At 34.6% G+C, this 21715-nt stretch overlaps 1 protein-coding gene across 5 annotated transcripts in view; it reads left to right on the top strand.

The window, feature by feature from the left end:
* LRBA (LPS responsive beige-like anchor protein) overlaps positions 1–21715 on the top strand; it is a 741906-nt gene that overhangs the window by 274877 nt on the left and 445314 nt on the right. The gene's annotated exons all lie outside the window — the stretch shown is intronic.

A 21715-nucleotide genomic window follows, 5' to 3' on the forward strand; every position in this document is an offset into this window, starting at 1 on the left:
ATTTAATTATATTTGTAGAGCCCAATAATTAAACTTAGATGTCTATATTATCTCTCTTACGTCATGGCCTGATCATAAAAGAGTGGGCTAACAAGTTTTGTTCTGTGTTGCAAAGTGATGCAAAAGTAGAGAAAAGGAGAAAGTTGGTATGTTTCCATTTAAAGATTAAGGAATTCAAGGAAAAGAAATTCAGTAGTAAGAAAGAAAAAGTGAAGCAAGTCCAGAGATGAAAAGAAAGCTACAAGGGAGAAAATAGATTGAAGAGAGTGAGAGAATTAAAAGATAAAAGTAAATTGAGGAAATGATGAGTGGATTCCTTTGAGTCTGTTTTTGTGGGAGCTGATTTTGGATTAATTGGACTGAAGACCCCAGGGTATAAATTAAAAGGTATGTGTAGCTGCCATTCAAATTTGTATTTTGCGAAAAATGGTTGTTCAGGAATGTTTCTTTATAGTGTTCTGGCTAGTGTTGAGACTGATGTCATCACTTTGGGAACTATTTGAACTAGTAACTAGGAATCCAGCATCTGTCTTGTTAATGTTACAGAAGAGGGCAAAAAAGTATGGATAACTTCACTTGACATTAAATACTTCGGAAATTCTTCTACTGAGCAAATAAGTATACATGCTCACATACTAGTATTGGAAACCAATAAATAAACCTGCAATGGTAATGCCTTTTGCTAAATTCTGTTGTAGAAGTATTTAAATACATGTTAAAAGAAATACTTGACAGTTTAGTATGGAAGAATTAGGTAAAACTTGCCCAGGGATTATGATTCTTGAGAGGTATTTTGTTTTTTAATTTTGTTCTTTTTTAAAATTCCTTTTCCAGTTTTATTGAGAAATAACTGACATATATTACTGTATAAGTTTAAGGTATATGAGAGGATGGTTTGATTGACATTTATTGTAAAATGTTTATCACAGTAGGTTCAGCTAACATCCATTATCTCATGTAGATACAATACAAATAAAAGAATGAAGGAAAGGAAAAAAAAATTTTCTCCTTGTGATGAGAACTCTTAGGATATACTCTCTTAACAACTTTTCCTGTATCTTGTGTAGCAGTGTTAGCTGTAGTCATCATGTTGTACATTACATCCTTAGTAATTATTTATCTTGTGACTGGAAATTTGTACCTTTTGACCACCTTCCTTCAAGTCCCCCTTTCTCTTTTCTCTGCCTCTGCTGACTATATGTCTGATGTCTTTTTCTAGGAGTTTGGGTTATTTGTTTCTTAGATTCTACATATAAGTGAGATTATGTGGTATTTGTCTTTGTCTGAATTATTTCACTTAGCATAATGCCTTCAGGTTCCAGCCATGTTGTTGCAAATGGTAGGATTTCCTCACTTTTAATGGCTGAATAATATTCCATTATATTTATTTATATCTGTCTTTCTCACTACTTCGTCAGTATGTCAGTGGACACTTAATTTGTTTCCATGTCTTGGTTATTGTAAATAATGTTACTATGAAATGGATATGTAGATAATCTTTTCAAGTGTTTTCATTTCCTTTGGGTGTATTTCTGGAAGTGGAATTGCTGGATCAGATGGTAGTCTTCTTTTTAATTGTTCAGTCAACCTCCATACTGTTTTCCATAGTTGTCCGTACCAGTTTACAGTCCCACAAAGAGTGCACAGGTGTTCCCTTTTCTCCACATCTATGACAAGATTTGTTATCTCTTGTCTTTTTTTGATGATGACCATTCTAGTAGGTGTGAGGTGATAGTTCATTGTTGTTTTACTTTGCATTTCCCTAATGATTGGTGACGTTCACCGTCTTTTCATGTATCTGTGGCCTTTCATATATCTACTTTGGAAAAATGTGTATTCAGGTTCTTTGCCTGTTTTTAAGTTGGTGTGTGTGTGTGTGTGTGTGTGTGTGTGTGTTTTGCTTTTGAGTTGTATGAGTTCTTTATATATTTTAGATATTAATCCCTTACCAGATATATGGCTTGAAAATATTCCATTCCACAGGTTGTCATTTCATCGATGGTTTCTTTTGCTGAAGGGAAGCTTTTTAGATTGATGTAGTCACACTTGTTTATTTTTTATTTTGTTGCCTGTGCTTGAGGTGTCATATCCAAAAAAAGTCATTTCCAAGGACCATATCCAGGAGTTTTATTCCTAAGTTTTCTAACAGAGTTTTATGGTTTCAGCTCTTACAGTTAATTCTTTAATCCATTTCAAGTTAATTTTTGTGAGTGGCATAAGGTTCAGTTTCATTCTTTTACCTGTGAATGTCTAATTATCCCAGCACCATTTCATGAAGAGACTTGTCTTTTCTCCATTGAGTAATCCTGGCTCTCTTGTCAAATATTAGTTGACCATAAAATGCCTTGATTTATTTCTCAGCTCTTGATTCTCTTTTATTTATTTGCTGTTATGCTAGTGCCAAACTGTTTTGATTACTGTAGTTTTTTGTATAACTTGAAATTGGGAAGTATGGTGCATCCTGCTTTGTTCTTTCTCAGGATTTCTTTGACTATTCAGGATAATTTGTTCCATATAAATTTTACGAGTGTTTTTTTAATTTTAGAAAAAATCCTACTGGAATTTTGATAGGGATTGTATTGATCTGTAGCTGATTTTGGTAGTAATTACATTTTAACAATATTAATTCTTTCAGTCCATGAATACAAGATACCTTTCTGTCTGTGTTTTCTTTGATTACTTTCATCAGTGTTTTGTGGTTTCCAGAGGAGAGATCTTTCACCTTCTTGATTAAATTTATTCCTATTTTATTATTTTTGATGATATTGTAAAAGGGATCAGTTTCTTTATTTCTTTCACCAGAAAATTCATTGTTACTATATTGAACTGCTGCTGGTTTTGTATGTCAGTTTTGTATGTTGTAACTTTACTACATACATTGATTAAATCTAACATTTTTTTGGTTGAGTATTTATGATTTTCTATATGTAAAATCATGTCATCTGCAAATAGGGACAATTTTACTTCTTCCTTTCCAATTCTGATATGTTTAATTTTTTTTTCTTGCCTAATTGCTGTACCTAGAACTTTCAGTTCTGTGTTTAATAGGAACGGTCAGAGTGGGCATTGTTATGTTGTTGTTAATCTTAGAGGAAAAACTTTCAACCTTCACTGTTGTGTCTGATGTTAACTGTGGGTTTGTGATATAAGGCCTTTGTTATGTTGAGATATCTTCCTCCTATGCCTAATTTGGTAAGAGTTTTTAATCATAAATGGATGTTGAATTTTGTCACATGCCTTTTATGTAACTATTGAGATGATCGTATGATCTTTTCTTTGATTCTGTTAATGTGATGTATCACATTGATTGATTTGTGTATGTCAGACCATCATTGCATCCTGGGATAAATCCTACTTGATCATGATGAATAGTCCTTTTAATGTGCTACTGAATTCAGTTTCTTGTTATTTTATTGAGAACTTTTGCATCTATATTCATTAGGGATATTTGCTTTTAATTTTTTTTCTAGTATTTTTCTGGTTTTGGTATTAGGATTTGCTGGCTTTGTAAAATGAGTTTGGGAGTATTCTTTTCTCTGATTGTTTGGGAAGAGTTTTAAAGTACTGGAGTTAATTCTTCTTTAAATGTTTGGTAAAATACACCTGTGAAGCATCTGGTCTTAGGCTTTTCTTTCTTTTTTTTTTTTTTTTTAAAGATTTTTTATTTATTTATTTGACAGAGAGACAGCGAGAGAGGGAACACAAGCAGGGGGAGTAGGAGAGGGAGAAGCAGGCTTTCCGCTGATCGGGGAGCCCGATGCAGGGCTCAATCCCAGGACCCTGAGATCATGACCTGAGCTGAAGGCAGACGCTTAATGACTGAGTCACCCAGGCGCCCCTAGTCTTAGGCTTTCCATTATTGGGAGATATTTGATTACTGATTCAGTCTCCTTACTAGTAATTGCTCTAGTCAGTATTTCTGTTTTTTTCCTGATTCATTCTTTGTAAGTTGCAGTTTCTTTTTTTTTTTTTTTAAGATTTTATTTATTTTTTTGACAGAGACACAGCGAGAGAGGGAACACAAGCAGGGGGAGCAGGAGAGGGAAAAGCAGGCTTCTGGCAGAGCAGGGAGCCCAATGCAGGGCTCATTCCCAGGACCCTGGGACCATGACCTGAGCCGAAGGCAGTTGCTTAATGACTGAGCCACTCAGGTGCCCCTGTAAGTTGTAGTTTCTAAGAATTTTTCCATTTCTTTTAGGTTGTCTCGTTTGTTGGTATTTGGTTGCTCATAGTAGTCTCTTCTGAACCCATATATTCTGTGGTATCAGTTGCAATGTTCCCCTTTTTCATTTACAGTTTTGTTGATCTGTGTTCTTTCTCTTTTTTACCTTGGTTAGTCTAGCTATATGTTTGCCAATTTTGTTTTATCTTTTCAAAGAACCAACTCTTAGTTTGGTTAATCTTTTCTATTGTTTCTTTGTTCTCTGTTTCTGTTTATTTCTGCTCTGATTTTTATTATTTCCTTCTTCTGCCAACCTTGTGCTTGGTTTTGTTCTTTTTCTTTTTTAAGATTTTATTTATTTATTTGACATAGAGAGAGAGAGATCACAAGCAGGGGTAGTGGCAGGCAGAGGGAGACGGAAAAGTAGGCTCCCCGAGGAGCAGGGAGTCCGATGTGGGGCTTGATCCCAGGACCCTGGGATCATGACCTGAGCCGAAGGCAGTCGCTTAACCAACTGAGCCACCCAGGCGCCCCTGTTCTTTTTCTAGTTCATTAAAATGTTGTGTTAGGTTCTTTATTTGAGATCTTTCTTGCTTCTTAATGTAGGCATTTGTTGCTATGCACTTACCTTTTGGAACTGTTTTTGCTGTATCTTATAAGTTCTGATGTGTTGTGTTTCCATTTTCATTTGTCTCAAGAAACTTAAATTTCTCCTTTAATTAATTCTTCAATCCATTGGTCGTTCAGAAAAGTGGAGTTTAATTTCCATGTGTTTGTGAATTTTCCAGTTTTCCTTTTGTTATTGATTTCTAATTCTGTGCTCCTGTGGTCAGAGAAGATAATTGATATCATTTCAGTCTTCTTGGATTTGCTAAGACCATATTATAGTCTAACATATGGTCTATCTTTGAAGATATTCCACATGTGTATTCTGCTGTTGTCGGATAGAATGTTCTGTATATGTTTGCTAGGTCCATTCAGTCTGTAGTGTTCAGATTGGCTGTTTCCTTAATGATTCTCTGTCTAGATCATTTATTTTTTGTTGAGAGTAGGATATTTATGGCCCTAGCTATTACTATATTACTCTTTATTTCTCCTTTTTATCTGTGTTAGTTTTCGCTTTATATATTTAGGTGTTCTGATGTTGGGTATATAGGTATTTATCATTGTTATATCTTCTTGATGGATTGACCCCCTTTATCATCATGTAACGACCTTCTTTGTCTCCTTTTACTATTTTTAATTTAAAGTCTATTTTGTCTGATATAACTACCCTGCTTTTATTTTATTTTATTTTGTTTATTTCCATTTGCTTCACGTGATTATTTTTATCCCTTCACACTCTGTGTGTGTCTTTAAAGGCTAAATCAAGTGTTTGTTAGGTATCTTATTCTCAGATCTTGTTTTTTTTTTTTTTAATCCATTCAACCATGCTATGCCTTTTGATAGAGAAATAAATCTTATTTTTTTTAAAGATTTTATTTATTTGACAGAGATTGACACACTGAGAGAAGGAACACAGGCAGGGGGGAGTGGGAGAGGGAGAAGCAGGCTTCCTGCTGAGCAGGGAGCCTGATGCGGGGCTTGATCCCAGGACCCTGGGATCATGACTTGAGCCAAAGGCAGATGCTTAACAACTGAGCCACCCAGGCGCCCCTAGAGAATTAAGTCTATTTCTAGTTAGAGTACTTATTGATACGTAAGGTCTTATTGTTGCCATTTTGTCATTTGTCTTTTGGTTGTTTGGTAGATCTATTGCTTCTTGTTTCTTATCCTGATATCTTTTTTCTGTGTTGATGTCTTTTGGTACCTGTATGCTTTGATTTCTTTATCTTGTTTTTTTGTGTAATTGCTATAGGTTTTTTCTTTGTGGTTACTATGAGGGTTACATAAAATATCTTAAAATTAAATAAATAGATAACTTCAGTAGAATTTTAAAATTTACATTTTCATTTCTCCTCCCACTCACATTTTAGGTTATTGCTATTATAGTTTGTATATTTTAATTTTGTGTAACTAATAACAGATTATTGTACTTATGATTATTTTACTGTGTTTACTTTTTAAACTTTTAAATTAGAGTTGTATGTGAATTATGCATCATTACCAAATTACAGAATCTGATTTTGACTATGCATTTACCATCACCAGTGAGTTTTACACTATCTTGGTTTTAATTGGCATCTTTTTTATCATTGTTGAAGAACTCCCCTTAGCATTTCTTATAAGACAAATCTAGTGATAATGTACACCCTGTGTTTCTTTGTATATGTCTTTATCTCCCCTTAATTTCTCAAGGACAGCTTCATTCGCTGTAGTATTCTTAGTTAAGAGGTTTTTTTCCTTCAGTATTTTGAATATGTCATCCCATTCTCTCCTGGACTGAAGTGTGTCTGTTGAGAAATCTACCAATATTTTTATGGGCATTCCCTTGTATGTAACTTCTCTCTTTTCTCTTGTTGCTTTTAAGATTTTTTTTGCCTTTCTTTTTGACAATTTAATTATAATTTATCTCAGTGTAAGTTCACATTCAGCATGGAGTTCTTTGAGCCTCATGGATCTGGATGTCCATTTCTCTTTTCAGGTTTGGGGAGTTTTTAGTCATTGTTGCTTTAAATATATTTTCTGTCCTTTCTCTTTCTCTTCTTCTAGAATTCCATAATGCAAATGTTTCTCTTCACTGTGTCCTATAGGTCTCATATGCTTTCTTCACTCTTTCCCATTTTTTTTGTTCTGTTTTTCTGAGTAATTTCTAATGTCCTATCCCTCATGTCACTGATTCTTTCTTCCTTGTGGCTGAATCTGTTTTTGAAACTGTAATGAATTCTTCAGCTCAGTTATTCAATATTCACCCTTAAGATTTTGTTCATTTTTTTAATTGTCACTATTGCTTTCTCGATCTTCTCGTTTTGTTCATGCATTGTTTTCCTAATTTGGTTTAGTTGTCTGTATGTGTGTTCTTGTAATTCATTAAATTTTAAGTTGTTATTCTGAATTCCTTGTCTTACAGTTCATAGATCTCCATTTCTTTAGGATCAGTTATTAGAGCTTTATTAATTTCCTTTGGGGGTATCATATTTATCTGCTTTTTTGTGATCTTAGATTCCTTACATTGGTATACTTGAGTAGTTCGGTTCTTCTTCCAGACTTTGCAGGTTTTCTTTGGCTGAGAGATATCTTCACCAATTACCTCAGTTTGAGGCACATCAGAGGATGTGCCTCTGGCAGAGAACAGTTGGATAGGTCTTCTGGCTTAATACCCTACCGAAGTGAGTCTGTAGAATGGGCTCTGTGATTGCTTGGATTTTCTGGTCGGGGTTACTGGATGCTTAGGACTGGGTACTGTATTCAGTTGTAGATGTGACTATGAATTATTTTTCCTGCCCTGGCAGGGCAGTAGAATGGGACCCAGGGCTGTGACTGTTTGGGGACCCGAATCAGGCAAGACTGTGCACTGAATTCTCTGTTCAGGTGAGACCACAGATTTTATTCTGCAGACAGGGAAAGCCATGGTTTGTGCTCTCTGTTCAAGTATGTATATAAGTGCAGTTGTTGGATGGGCTGTGTAGTTTTTCATGTACTTGGTTAGTTTCCCTGATCAGGCAGGCTGGAGACTGTATTCAGTATTAAGTTGGGCTACAAGTTAGTTCTGCTGCCTGGATCAGTGGTTCAAGTAGCTCTAATGATGGAATTATTGTCTTAACTCATGTTGACCCACTACCCGTGTGCACTGGCTTTGCACTGCAAGCTACGGGCTCTTCTTGTTCTTCTTTTGGCTTGAGTGCCCCACTGGGCTGCATAGCTTTTGGGTTGTTCTTGCCAGCCCTTCTGGTGAGATGGGGTTGGGAGATATAGCGGGTGTGTGGGGCTATGTCTCAGGTCCATCACCTGGGCGGGAATATAAGGGGTCACTTCAGGTATCTCAATTTCCCAAACAAGGCAGGACCTGGAGCTGTCCTTGGCTGTGAATGAATCCCCATGACCATTCATAGCACAAGAATCCTCTATACTTGGTACTGGCTTTTCTCTGGAGGCAGTCAGTTTTGTCTGCCCACCTCTTTGCTCAAGCACAGCTTCCTGGGCTTCCCAACAGCATTTCTGGTCAGATGCGGCTGGGATACACTCTTTACAGTATGTGGGTGTGTGACTCAGCTCCTTGCCTGGGTGAGGGCAAACCAGTCTATAGGGCTGGTAAACCACCTTGTTTGAGGATTGAAATCAAGTGATATGCACCCTGCTGAATTCCCTGCTTAGAGAGTGCCACTGACTTGGTTCTGCAGGTGAGCAAAGCTGGTGGTTGGGATTATTACTTGGGCTCTACAGGTGTGTAACTCCATTGGCCAAGATCTTTGTGTTGGTTATTGCAAGCACTTCCCCACTCCTTGTCACACTCAATTCCCAGTGGTTGAGTCATGCAGATTCTCCTGCAGTCCCAATTGGGTATGATTAGAGTAGTGGCTCCCACAAGGCCAGGTGGGGGGCTAGTTGTCCAGGGCTAGGTTCTCTCTTCAGAATGGCGGAGGAATCAGTGGTTCTAAGGAACCACATGGTGCTGTGCTTGGGGGAGGGGTAATATAGTCAACATTTAGTTGCTTCTCTTAACCTCCTAATGCAGTTTGTCTAGATCTCTGTGTTCCAAGGGGTGCTTTAGCCTCATTCATGTGTTCTAGAATTCTCTCAGTGATGTCTTGTTCCCGAATAATTGTTAGTTGTTTTTCTTGTGAAGGGGGGGAGTGAGGTCACAAATGATGTATGTTGCCATCTTGGTGATGTCATTGAGATATATTTTCATAGATGAGTAGGGCTAGTCCTATAGACATTGGAAAAGTGAGAATTATGGATAAATTGGAGGATGTGTGTGAGAAAAGCATTCCAAATAGAGGAAATAGAACATCTGAAGACACCATGGTGTGGAAAGGTATATAGAATATTCAAGTGTGTGTGTTTGTGTATTTGAATTATTGGATTAGAATTGGACATCTAGATCATAAAAGGCCTATCGTAGCAAATTGGGACTATTATCTAAAGGCAGTGGAAATCTTGGAGGATTTTAAGCAAAGGAATATGATATTTGGGTTTTGAAAAGATAACTGACAAATATTTGGGGTGGGTTGATGGAGAGGAGACCTGAATGAAATCAAGCAGCATAATAGTGAGGTTATTGCTGTGATTAATATGAGAAAGAGAGCTAAATTGCAGTTATGAGTATTGCAAATGGTAGGGAATCAAGAAATATTTCTCAGTGAGTGAATGGCTAATAATTTATCTGTTTAGTAAAAATTTCAAAATGCTTAATTTTCAAAAAACTAAATCACTCTTTGGCTGAATTTCAACACTGAGGTAATGCATCTTTCAAAGTTTATATATAGAAGAAGAGGTAGTTAGAGCTCTTGATCAAATATGTATTTGTTCTACTTAATGCAAAACAACAGATTTTCTGTCATTTATAAGGCTTATTTGTTTAAAGAATATATTCTTGCCCTTTTTAAAATAGAAAACGTGTTATAAAACCAGTTTTTATTAGTATAGGCTCTATTCAATATAACCACCCACGATTACACAAGTTACTGTTATATTTAATAGATAAGGCTTCATAGCTTTTTATTAATAGCATCAGCTTTGAAGTTAGTCCTGGATTCAAGTTTCAGCTTTTATATTTGGAAAGTACTTTTACTTCTATTAGCCTATGTTTTCTCATCTATTTATTTAGCCAGTATGTATTATTCACTACATACCATGAATTGCCCTTGTTGCTGGGGATAGAGCAATAAACAGATAAATATATATTTATTTGTAGGTCTTATATTTGAACAGTCATTGGCTGACTATGAACAATAAAATAAGTAATGGATTATGTGACAGGTGAATGGTGATATGTACTGTGGAAAAAGATAATGTGGAGCAAGTTGAGGGAAATGGAGATTTTTGAAGGAAGTAGAAAGGGTTGGCATAGTTTGCAGTTTAAAAAGAGTAGTCAGATTAGAGCTCATTGATAAAAAGTAACATTTAAGCAAGCAATTGAAGAATGTGTGGGAGTTAGGTATAGGGGTTGATCGTTCCAGTCCTGGGGAACAACAGTTATACAGATGAAAGCTTCCCTGGCATATTTGAGGAATGAGGACAATATAGCAAGAACAAAATGATCAGAGTGAAGAGAGAAATAAGATATGAGACTAGAGAGATAACATAGGGATAAGATTTTGTATAGAGATTTTGCAACTTATTCTGTGGGAAATGACAGTTATTGCAGAATTTGAGTAGAGGAGGGAAGACAGTATGTTTTATGTATTAAAAAGATCACTCTTGGGTGATATGTAGAAATTTAAGGGTAGAAGCTAAAACATCAGTTAGGAAGCTGTTGTAATCCTCATTAAGCATAATGGTGATTTGGACTAGGGTAGTAATAGTTGAGATGAGAAGTAGTAGGATTCTGAATATGTTTTGAAGATAGAGCCTATAGGATTTACTAATGGATTTGATGTGGGTTGTGAGAGAAAGCTAGAGAGAAAACTAATAAGCAGTTATTTCAGGTTGCAGGATACAAGGTTAATATACAAAAGTCAATTGCTGTTTTACATGCCAAACATGAACAAGTGGAATTTAAAAGTAAAAACACAATGCCTTTTAGATTAACACCATAAAAAGTGAAACACTTAGGTATAAATCTAACAAAATATGTACAAAATCTATATGAGGGATGCCTGGGTGGCTTAGTCGGTTAAACGTCTGCCTTCAGCTCAGGTCATTTTGTTTTTAGATTCCCTAGCCTTTACTGCATATAGAATTAAGTTGCCAGTGAAAAACAATTGGTAGTTTTACTTCTTCCTTCCCAATCTGGATGTCCTTCATTGCTTTTTCTTGCCTTATTGCACTGGTTAGGACTTCCAGAATGATATTAAGCAGTAGTGAAACTGGACATTCTTGCCTGATTCTTGATTTTAAAGGGAAAGCATTTGGTCTCTTAATTTAAGTATTATGGTAGCTGAATTCTTTGTAGATGCTCTTTATCAAGTTTTGGCAGTTCTCTTCTGTTTTTTGTTTATTGAAGAGTATTTATTATGGATGTATCTTGGATTTTGACAACTGTTTCCTTCTTTGTGTTATAAATTGATCATGTGGGTTTTGTTCTTTATTAATATGGTGATTTATATTAATTGATATTTCAGCATTAAATTAATTTTATATTCCTGGCATGAAATCTCCTTGGTCAGAATATATACTTTACTTAATATGTTGCAGGATTCATTCTGCTAATATTTTGTTATGGGTTGTCTTGTTTTTATGAATGAGTTGATTATAGTTTTCTCATGATTTGTCTGTCTGGCTTGGTATCAGGATAATAATGGCCTCAATAAATGAGATGGGAATTGCCTCTTCTCTGTTTTCTGAAAGAGTTTATGTAGTATTGGTATTCATGTCTTCTTTAAATATTTTATAGAATTCACCTGTGAACATACCTGGGCCTGGGATTTTCTCTGTGCCAAGATTTTAAATTACTAATTCAGTTACACGACTTGTTATAGGCTATTCATGTGTTCTGTTACTTAAGGTCAAATGTGGAAATTTTAATTTTGTAGGAATTTATCCATTTAATTTATTTATTGTGTGGCAGGGAGTTGTTCATAATAATCTCTTGTAGTGCTTTTAATTTTTGTAGGTATTAGTGATGTTCCTTCTTTCATTCATGAAGAATATTCCCAAAGAACTACACTTTTTTAAATTGATGCTTTTCCTTCTTTTCTCTGTTTTCAATTTCTTTGATTTCTGTTTGTGTTTTTATTATTTCCATTCTTCATTGTTTAGGTTTTGTTTACTCTTCTTTTTCTAGTTTTTTAAGGTGGAAGCTTATTGATTTGAGAATATCCTACTTTTCCAGTATGGGTGTTTGCAGCTGTACATTTCTAACACAGCAGTTTTTAGCTTTATTCCATAAATTTTTACAGGCTTTGTTGCATTGATTTTGAACTCAAAATGCTTACTAATTTTACCTGTGATTACTAATTTGACCCATGGGTTATTTTGTGTTAATAACCAAATATTTGGGGTTTCCCAGTTACCTTTCCATATTGATTTCTAATGTAATTCCACTGTAATCTGAGAATTCCTTAAATGATTTCAGTTCTTTTAAAGTTATTGAGACTCTTTTATTGCCTAGCTCCTGGTCTTTCTGGAGAATGTGCCAAATATATTGGAAAAGAATATATATTCTATCATTGCATGGAATGTTCTGTAAATATCACTTAGGTTAAGTTGATTGATGGTATCATTCAAATCTCAAGTCTTCAAAAAATCTTTCTGATTCACTTTCTAGTTCTGTTAATTATTGAGACTTGAGGTATTTAAATCTCCAACTACAGTTTCTTCTCATTCTGTCAGCTTTTACTTTATGTACTTGGGGTCTGTTTTTTTTAATGAAAAATTTTATTTTTTCATAGTTTACATTATTTTTTAATATTAAGAGCATTTAAATATAGGTGATAGTACTTTTTAAAATTTTAATTCAGTTAATTAACATATAATGTGTTACTGGTTTCAAAAGGTAGAGTTCAGTGATTCATCAGTCTTATATAATACCCAGTGCTCATTACATCACACGCCCTCCTTAATGTTGGGTCATATGTTAAGCCTATGCTTAACTTTTTGCAGAACTACCGAAGTTTATTCCCAAAGTGTTTTCATTTTTGAAAGATAGTTTTGCTGCATATGAACTTTTTGTTTGATTGTTTTTAAAGTACTTTGAATATGTCACATGGCCTCCAGGTTTTCTAATACGAAGTCAGCCTTTAATTCTATTGTTCTCTCATAGGTGATGAATCCTTTTTCTCCACCCTCTTATTTACCTTTGTTTTATAACACTTTGAATAAGACATCTCTTTGTGATTGCTGGAAGACAATTCTTCATTGACTTCTCACATTTCTGCATGTCTTGCAAGTAGAAGGCCAGTTGCTTTTGTTCTGTACTGTACTGTTATTTTAAAGATGTTTATGTAGCACACAGCTCTGGAATATAGTAGTGTCTCCATTTGAAGGGTTGTTTGCTGTCTACTATAATAGTAATAATATCTTACTTTGAGACAAAAGTTACCAGGCCTACTGGCCATCAAAAAGATTCTAGAGCCCTAAGCTCAGGTTTCCTCTCGTGTAACAGTGGGTGTTTTTATCTCTTGCACCTGGTTCAGTGTGTGAGAACTGGGGCTTAGAAGTGCTAGCACAAATGCTGATACTCTGGCTGCGCTTTTGCTGAGAATAATAAACTGTCATTTGTCTCTGACCCGAATATTTCATTATCTTCTATGCATGAAAGGTTAACTTGGTAGCTTACAAGTAGAGTAAAACTTCATACTTTCTGCAGTGCTTGGTGGTGTTTATCTTGCTTGGAGTTCTTTAAGCATCTAGGGTTTGTCAATGAATGCTTTTCATAACAATTGGAACGTTTTCAGTCATTATTTCTATTTTTTTCCTGTGCTTATCTTGCCTCTTTTTCTGGACTCCCATTATACACTGATACTCTTGATACCGTGCAGGCACTGTTAAGCGACTTTTAATCTTTTTTCTCTCTCTCACTGAATTTATTAATGCTATTGTGTGTTTCCAAGTTCACTCATTCCCTCTGCCATCTCAGAGTCCCCTTGGAGTTTTTCTTCTTGATTATTGTCTTTTACACAAAATTTCCAATTGGGCCTCTTTAATAGGTTGTAATTATTTATATTTACTGTGTAGTCATTTTCATCACATTCTCCTTTTATTTTCAAAGTATGAGTGCCTTAAATTCTTTGAACATATTTATGATAGCTACCTTGAAGTATTTTCTGCTAAATCCAATGGCTGGTCCTACTCAGAGAAGAGATCCTTTTGACTGTTGGTTAATTATTATGAGTCACATTTTCTTATTTTTTTCCTATCTTATTATATTATTGTTACTATTAGAAAAAATATAAGATCTACTCTTAGCAAGTTTTTAAGTATATAATATTTTTAACTATAGGCACTTTGCTATAAAGTAGATCTCTAGGATTTATTCATCTTGCATAACTGAAACTTTATAGCTTTTGAAACTTTATAGCAAAAAGGGGCTGCTCCTCCCACAGCCCCTGGTAACCACCATTCTACAATGTGTTGGTGGTTTTGGTAATTAAGTCTTTTAGGAATGGTATTACTGTTAATGCTAGGTTTCCAGGGATGAGTGATGTTGTGATGAAGAGTAATGCTTCAATGAGACCACCTGTGTTTTGGATATCTTGTTCATCATTTAGATTTTGAATAATGGATGCGGAACACCTACATAGCATGGTTTTGAAGAATGTTCTGTGAGGATTTCTAGAAATGCTTAATTTGGTTGATTACTACTCACTGTTAGTGTTACTAAGCATAATTGGCTGGAGGTGGAGAAGGTGACGATTTTTTAAATATTATTTTGGGTAAGAGCACAGACTTCTGTAAATAGTGTAGTGATAGCTCCTAGGCAGATTGTTAGTGTTTGAGAGTTTTATTAATTTCTATTAGTAGATGGAAATGGATTAGTAGGAAGATACATGCTACAACTATTGTACTCGAATGAAGTAGGGCTGAGATGGGTGTAGGGCTTTCTGTGGCTGAGTGAAATCATGAATGAAGGGCACATTTGGTGGATTTCCAGTTGTGGCTAAACAAAGTTAGATTAATGGAAGATTAATATGATTAAGATTGACTTTAAAATTTTGTTGGAAGTCTCATGAATTTAGGTTAAATAGGAATCATGCTATTGATAATAACGAATCCAGTATCTATGATGCTGTTGTATAGAATTGCTTGCAGGATGGCACTGTTGCAAGTTTGACTATTTTAGGTTCCTCATAGAAGCTTTCTATTCTTTTCCCTTGATATATCTGTCTGTTCTTTCACCAACACCACACTTCCTTCATTACTGTACCTTTATAGTAGGTTTTGAAGTTGGGTAGTGTCAGTCCTCCAACTTTTCTTTCAGTATTGTGTTGGGCCTTTTGCCTTTCCATATACACTATAAAATCATTTTGTTGATAATCTGCATAATAATTTGCTGGAATTTTGAATTGGATTGCATTGCATTTATAGACCAGGGGATGAACTGACAACTTGGCAATATTGAGTTTTCCTATCTATGAACATGGAATATTTCTCCACTTACTGAATTCTTTAATTTTGTTCATACAAGTTTTCTCATTTTCCTCATACAGCTCTTTTTAAAAAATTTTATTTATTTGTCAGAGAGAGAGAGAGAGAGAGCGAGCACAAGCAGGGGGAGTGGCAGGCAGGGGGAGAGGGAGAAGCAGGCTCCTCACTGAGCAGGGAGCCTGATGCAGGACTCTATCCCAGGCCCCTGGGATGGTGACCTGAGCTGAAGGCAGACGTTTAACCGACTAAGCCACCCAGGCATCCCTCATATAGATTTTGTACATATTTTGTTAGATTTATACCTAAGTGTTTCACTTTTTATGGTGCTAATCTAAATGGCATTGTGTTTTTACTTTTAAATTCCACTTGTTCATGTTTGGCATGTAAAACAGCAATTGACTTTTGTATATTAACCTTGTATCCTGCAACCTGAAATAATTGCTTATTAGTTCCAGGACTTTGTTGTTTTGGATATTCTTAAGATGATTTATTCGAGAGAGAGAGAGAGAGAGAGAGAGAGAGAGAGAGTGTGCGTGAGTGAGGGGAGGAGCAGAGGGAGAAAATCTTCAGGCCAACCCTCCCTGAGTGTGGATCCCGATGTGGCACTCGATCTCGTGGTCTATGAGATCATGATCTGAGCCAAAACCAAGAGTCAGACACTTAACTGACTCAGCCACCAGAAACCCCTTGGATATTCTATATAGACAGTCATGTCATCTGTGAACAAAGACATGCCTATGTCTTCCTTCCCAGTCTGTCTTTCATTTCCTTTTTTGGGTCTTACTGCTTTAGCTAGAACTTGTATATGATGTTGAAAGGAGTGGTAAGAGGGGATAACCTTAACTTTTAATGATCTTAGTGAGAAAGTCTCATTTTTCGCCATTCTGTATGATGTTAGCTGTAGTATTTTGTTTTTGTTTTTGGGGTTTTTTTTGGTAGATCTTTATCAAGTTGACTTTTTCTGTTAGTTTATAAAGTGTTTATCATGGGTGTTGGATTTTGTCCACCAAGGGGTGTTGGATTTTGTCATATGCCTTTTCTGCATCTATTAATAAGATGATGTGATTTTCTTTTTAGCTTGTTGATAGGTGATGGATCACAATTGATTTTGAAATGTTGAACTAGCCTTTAAAAGTTACTCCTTTGGGGTTAATTTGCAGAATTTCTCTCTTGTTTTATGGTGCTATTAATGTTGCTGCTTAGCTTTTCCAAAATTCCTATTTTAATTTTTTCTAGTGTGGCTTTTTAGGGGTCACTCCTGTTTCTCCAGATTAGAGTTCTGATTGGTCAGAAGTCTTGCTGAAACCTTTGACCATGTATTGCTATTTGATCTGAGTTTGGTTTGATGAACACATTAAAATTTGGGGTAGTTTTCATCTCTGTCCTAGCTTTTACTTCCTATTGATCTTTTTCAGGTCTGCAGTGTATGTGTGCATAGGCGTACTGATAGCCATGGATTGTGTGAAATTATTATGAGGCTCCCTAATATACATATAATATATAGGCATGGCTGTTCATTTTCAGGATCTTCTTCAGTTCCTAGTTGATTCTCTGGTCTCCTGCTCACCCTAACTGCAAATGTAATCTCATTCTAGGAGAGGTAAAGCCTTTTTTCCTATTTTCAGCTTGGCAAGCATTTTTTTGAACTGCCCTCCAAATCAAGTCAGTGATCTCTGTCAGTGAAGTTGTTGGTTTCTATAAGCAGCCACATCCTTGTAGAACTACTTCATCTATGGCATTTGGTTGGGGCAGTACCTGAAAAGATCACCACACATTCCATTTATTCTTACTCAACATTTAGCAGATTTTTTTGAATAAAATTGATGTGGAATTTGGTGTTTGCCTTTGGTCAATATTCAGAACTCTGAAATGATTGATATTCTCTAGTTCTTTACTTGTTTTTCTGGGAGAGGATTTGTTGGCCTCTTTATTCTACCATAGCTGTTAAGATATACTCCCTGATCGTTACATGGCTGGTTCATTCTCCTTTAAGTCCCAGTTTAGATGTCACCTCCTCAGAGACATCTTCCCTGAAACCTATTATCCAGGTTACTTTTACCTTTCTTATAACCTTTTCCCCATATCTCTTATTTCTCTCCCATGTTTATTTTCATTGTCTGTCTCCTTTTGTAAAGTGTATGTTCTATGAGAGCAGTCCCCCATTTCTTGTTTATGGTTGTATTTCTGGCTCTTAGAGAAGTACCTTACAAATTTAGTAAATATTTGTGTTTAATTGATAACATGTTATCTCTGTAAGTACATTGTTTTTATAGTTTAGATTTCAGTTATTGATATTTTTCAGGTAAACTATCTTTTTAACATTTGTAATGTAAGCTCATTTTATACAGATAATTTTTACAATAGTCAAGTGATTTTTCTTTGAGGATTTTTACCAAGAGAAAAGAAAATACATACATATATATAATACATATTTTGTGTTGAAAATGTTTATATTTTATGAAGAAATGAATTCTTTTATATTGTTCTCAAATATCCTTATCCAGAATAGCTGATTCTTATTGGGATACAGTTATTTGAGTAACTTACTCATTTTTATATCATCTACAATCACAGGTTTTATAATACCATTTTCAAATTTCTTACCTGTGCTTGTCTGACTCTGTTTGGATTTGTTAGCCTCTTCTAGTTAGAAACGGTCTTCTTTACTTCAGTGCTGAACCTATAGAAAGTACTTAGCCTTTGCCTTTGAATGTCAGAAATAAATTGTGGTAGAAAGAAAACTAACATTCATTAGTGAAATAGTGGAACTAGTGTTTGAAATTTTTATTGTATCTTTATTTAGAAGATTGAATATATTTTAAAGGAACATTTCAGAGATTTATTTTTCTCAATCAGTGGGTTTAGTTTTCCTTTTATAAATACTCAGTACATTGAGGTTACTGAGTTTACATAGCTATGGATATATTTGTGAAGTAGTTTGCTGTGTTTATCTGCTGGACTCAATCCCAGGGGCAGAAAGATTAAGTAATAACGGCTTTTCTTTTCACTGCAGAGACCAGCCTTTTTTTTTCCTTTCCTTATTATGTAAGTCTGACCTACCTTGCCCTCATTTATAGTGTAGCTGCTATAAATTTGGTCCTTGATTAATGTTTTATTAGTGTAAATAACATGAAGACCTTTACAGACAGACTACAGCATAAGGTGTATTGGACTTGATGGTTATCATTAGCAAATTGATAACTTAGGTCAGACATAAGTAATTGTTATTTGGTAGAAATGTTTCTCTAAACTTACCTATTTAATTGATAGGGTACTTTCTTTGTAAATATATTGTTTTGATAGTTTTGAGTTCAATTATTGATACTTTTTATGTAAACAGCAATCCATTTTAAACAAATTTATTTTTAGAAATAATTAGTAATCATTGGCATAATTAAGTGATACTTCCTTGACTTTTTTTATTGAATATAAAAAAGTACACATACATATAAAACAAGATTTCAGCTTAAAAACATTAATTTTCTACATTTATTGAACAAGAACATTGTTATTCTTGAATCATAATTTTGTTTATGGATCTTTTATGATATATCATTATTATCATCACTGTCATCTCTGTTTACTTTTTACATGTGCAAACAGTTGGTTTAAAAGAGTCCTTTTTTTTTTAAAGGTACAAGTTTTTATAATGTTTTAAATTCTTTAAAGAATATTAAAGACTTATTTTAGAATGTTCTGTGGTGTTGTGGCACCACATTAATAGGAAATAGGAAAGTCAGTTATCACCATTGCCTTTGACTTTCTTAATGAAATCTGAGGGTCATTGTTATTATACTAAATTCATGTGTGTTAGGTCACATTATTATGTATACTGGGCTTTAGTTGATCTATTTGTGTACTTGATTTTATTTTATATTACTTGCTTTTTCCTTCACCTTAAAACTGTTTTTAATTGAAAAATGTATTTAATTACACTGATTCCAAAGAACTGTTGCTTAAATTTTAAAATTAAAATCTTTGTCAATGAATCTTGAAACTCACTTCTCATTAGATAAAGAAGTTTAGATGTCATATTTTGCCTTTTTATTCCTATTATTCTTAATTGGCTTTGTTGACATTTCTTCTTAAAACTTTAGTATCTCAATATGGGTGTTAATTTTGCCAGCAGAAATAGATGCAGCTGTTAGGTAGCTTTCTTTCTTCCTGCCAGCCTGCCTGCCTGCCATCCGTTCAACTAATATTTCTTAGGGCATTTTAAATTAAGTTCCTGATGTTATTCTAGGCAGCTGTAGTTATGACAGCTGCTCTTGAGCATTTCAAAGTCTTATAACTTCACTTGTTTAACTTGTGTTAGGAGGAACAATGCATTGGGTAAGTATTGGTCATCCTGCGTGTTGTTCCTTATATTCTGAAGTTCTGAAAAACCAGTGCAAATTCCCTATAAATAAAATTTTTATAGCTTAAAATGCAAAGGGAATTTTCCTGTCTGTCTTGTTATGTAATTTCTTAATTTTTCTCTTTACTTATATTTTAAAGGAAAAAACAGGTAACAATTTCATTGGCTGATCAAATTTTAAAAGGTTTTGCTAGTAAAAGTGAGGAAAAGTAGTATAGAACCTGGTTTAAAGGTAGAATATTTGTTAAACATTTTCTTATAGTAAAAAATTTTAAGATGTATTCTCATCTTGAATTTTATAATTTGTTAAATATATGAGTAGTTTTAAAATGACTTATAATCACAATATTGGGTTTAGTTTCCTAAAAGTACACTTTGAGAACTTCCATAGCCTTCTACGATTTTTCTCTGAAATCTGCTACTATGACCCTCTTTTTTTCTTCATCCTTGAAAAGCACAATAAAGGGTAGATTATCCCACATCCTGTTGGGCACATTGCTTAATTATCCTTTGGGGATAGTATCTGCTTATTACAGCAATAATTCAGGCTTGTATCCCAATATGTAAATAGCCCTCATAAAAGACATAATGTTTCTAGTACTGATACACTTGTCTGTCTCTTCAAAATTCAACTGCTTAAATTGCACTTCTGCTTTCTGAGCATTCATTTAGTAGTTGCAGCATTTTCCTTCATTCTAAATGTCATAGATTCTTAATCAGTGCCTGTGGAGTAAATGAAAAGAAGAATGAATGAAAGGGAAGGTGAAGAGGGAAAAGGGAGGTATGGAGGGAGAGAGGGTAAAATGCATTTTACTCTGACCCCTTTGGGTTATATTTTGGTAAGAGACAGAGGTATTTATTGCACGTAAGTAAACAGTGTGGCTAGGATGTAGTCTTCTCTGAAACACCCAAAGATGAAATCTAAATTAGAGTTTTTCTCTTGGAAACTCTGCAGTGTTTCTTAAAGGGCTCATATGCTCTCTGGTAAAATTTTTAAAAATTATATGTGAGGTGATATATTTTATAGAAAAACTCAATTAAATATTTTAAACATTTGTTTGGAAGTGATCCCATCAGAAGTCATTGTTTCAAAGATGTATTGAGAGGTAATTTCATCTCTATTTACTCTAACCCTGGATCTAATAATATAGATGTTTATGTGGGTTGTTTAGAAAGAGGTATGTACTATTCTTTCCTCTTAAAGATTAGACCATTTAAATTAATGTTTATTATTTTGTGAAAATTCAATGGCTTTTAAAGAGGATTAGAATTTTCTCCCCTTAATTACAATAAGCATTTTCCTTCTTCATGTGTTTTGGCTTAAGATAATCATATGGTCAAATTATTTTCACTTTTAATTTTCCGGCTTGATCTCAGTTTTCTATGGTTACTTTTCAGGCTTAAATGCAGTGGTGCTGCATTTAAATTGTGCTTTTCACCCCCTAAAAATGCTAAATTCCAGTAGGTTTCAGGGCTTTAGGTGTTGGGCATTGTAGGGTTTGTTGTTTAACCTTTCTTACCAAGGCCAAAGCATGCAACTTCCAGACAAGGGTGGTATGTTTGTGTGGAAGTTTTGGAGCTGCATGCATTTTTTAAAACTACAAGTTTATGTATAAATGGATTCACTGTGTTAAATGAAAATGAATATAGAAAAAAGGGAGACAGATTAGTGGTGGGAGAAGAAAGAAAGCTAAACATTGAGAAGAGTTAAATGATAATAAAATGAAGATAGGAATCAGTTCATTCGGAAAATATTTATGCACATCACCTATGTGCTGGTTTGTGTTCTGGGGAATTGACAATGGACAGAATAGACATTCCTGCCCTCATGCAGTGTATTTTAATTAGCATAGGTAGACAATAAAGAAATAAAAAAGTTTATATGATGTCAGAGGGTGGTAAATGCTGTAAGATAAAACAGGGAGGGAAAGAATAGATACAATGTAGGGCAGAGGATGTTGCAATTTTAAATAAGGTGGTCAAAGTAGAATCTAAAAAGTAAGTTCCTATGAGATGCTAAACAATCGCTACTAGCCTTGAAGAGACAAAGGCAGTTATAGGAAAAT

The sequence above is a fragment of the Eumetopias jubatus genome, unplaced genomic scaffold, assembly GCF_037043125.1.
Source record: "Eumetopias jubatus isolate StellerSeaLion01/CBP00866 unplaced genomic scaffold, mEumJub1_p1.0 scaffold_2, whole genome shotgun sequence".
In the NCBI taxonomy this organism is placed as follows: Eukaryota; Metazoa; Chordata; class Mammalia; order Carnivora; family Otariidae; genus Eumetopias; species Eumetopias jubatus.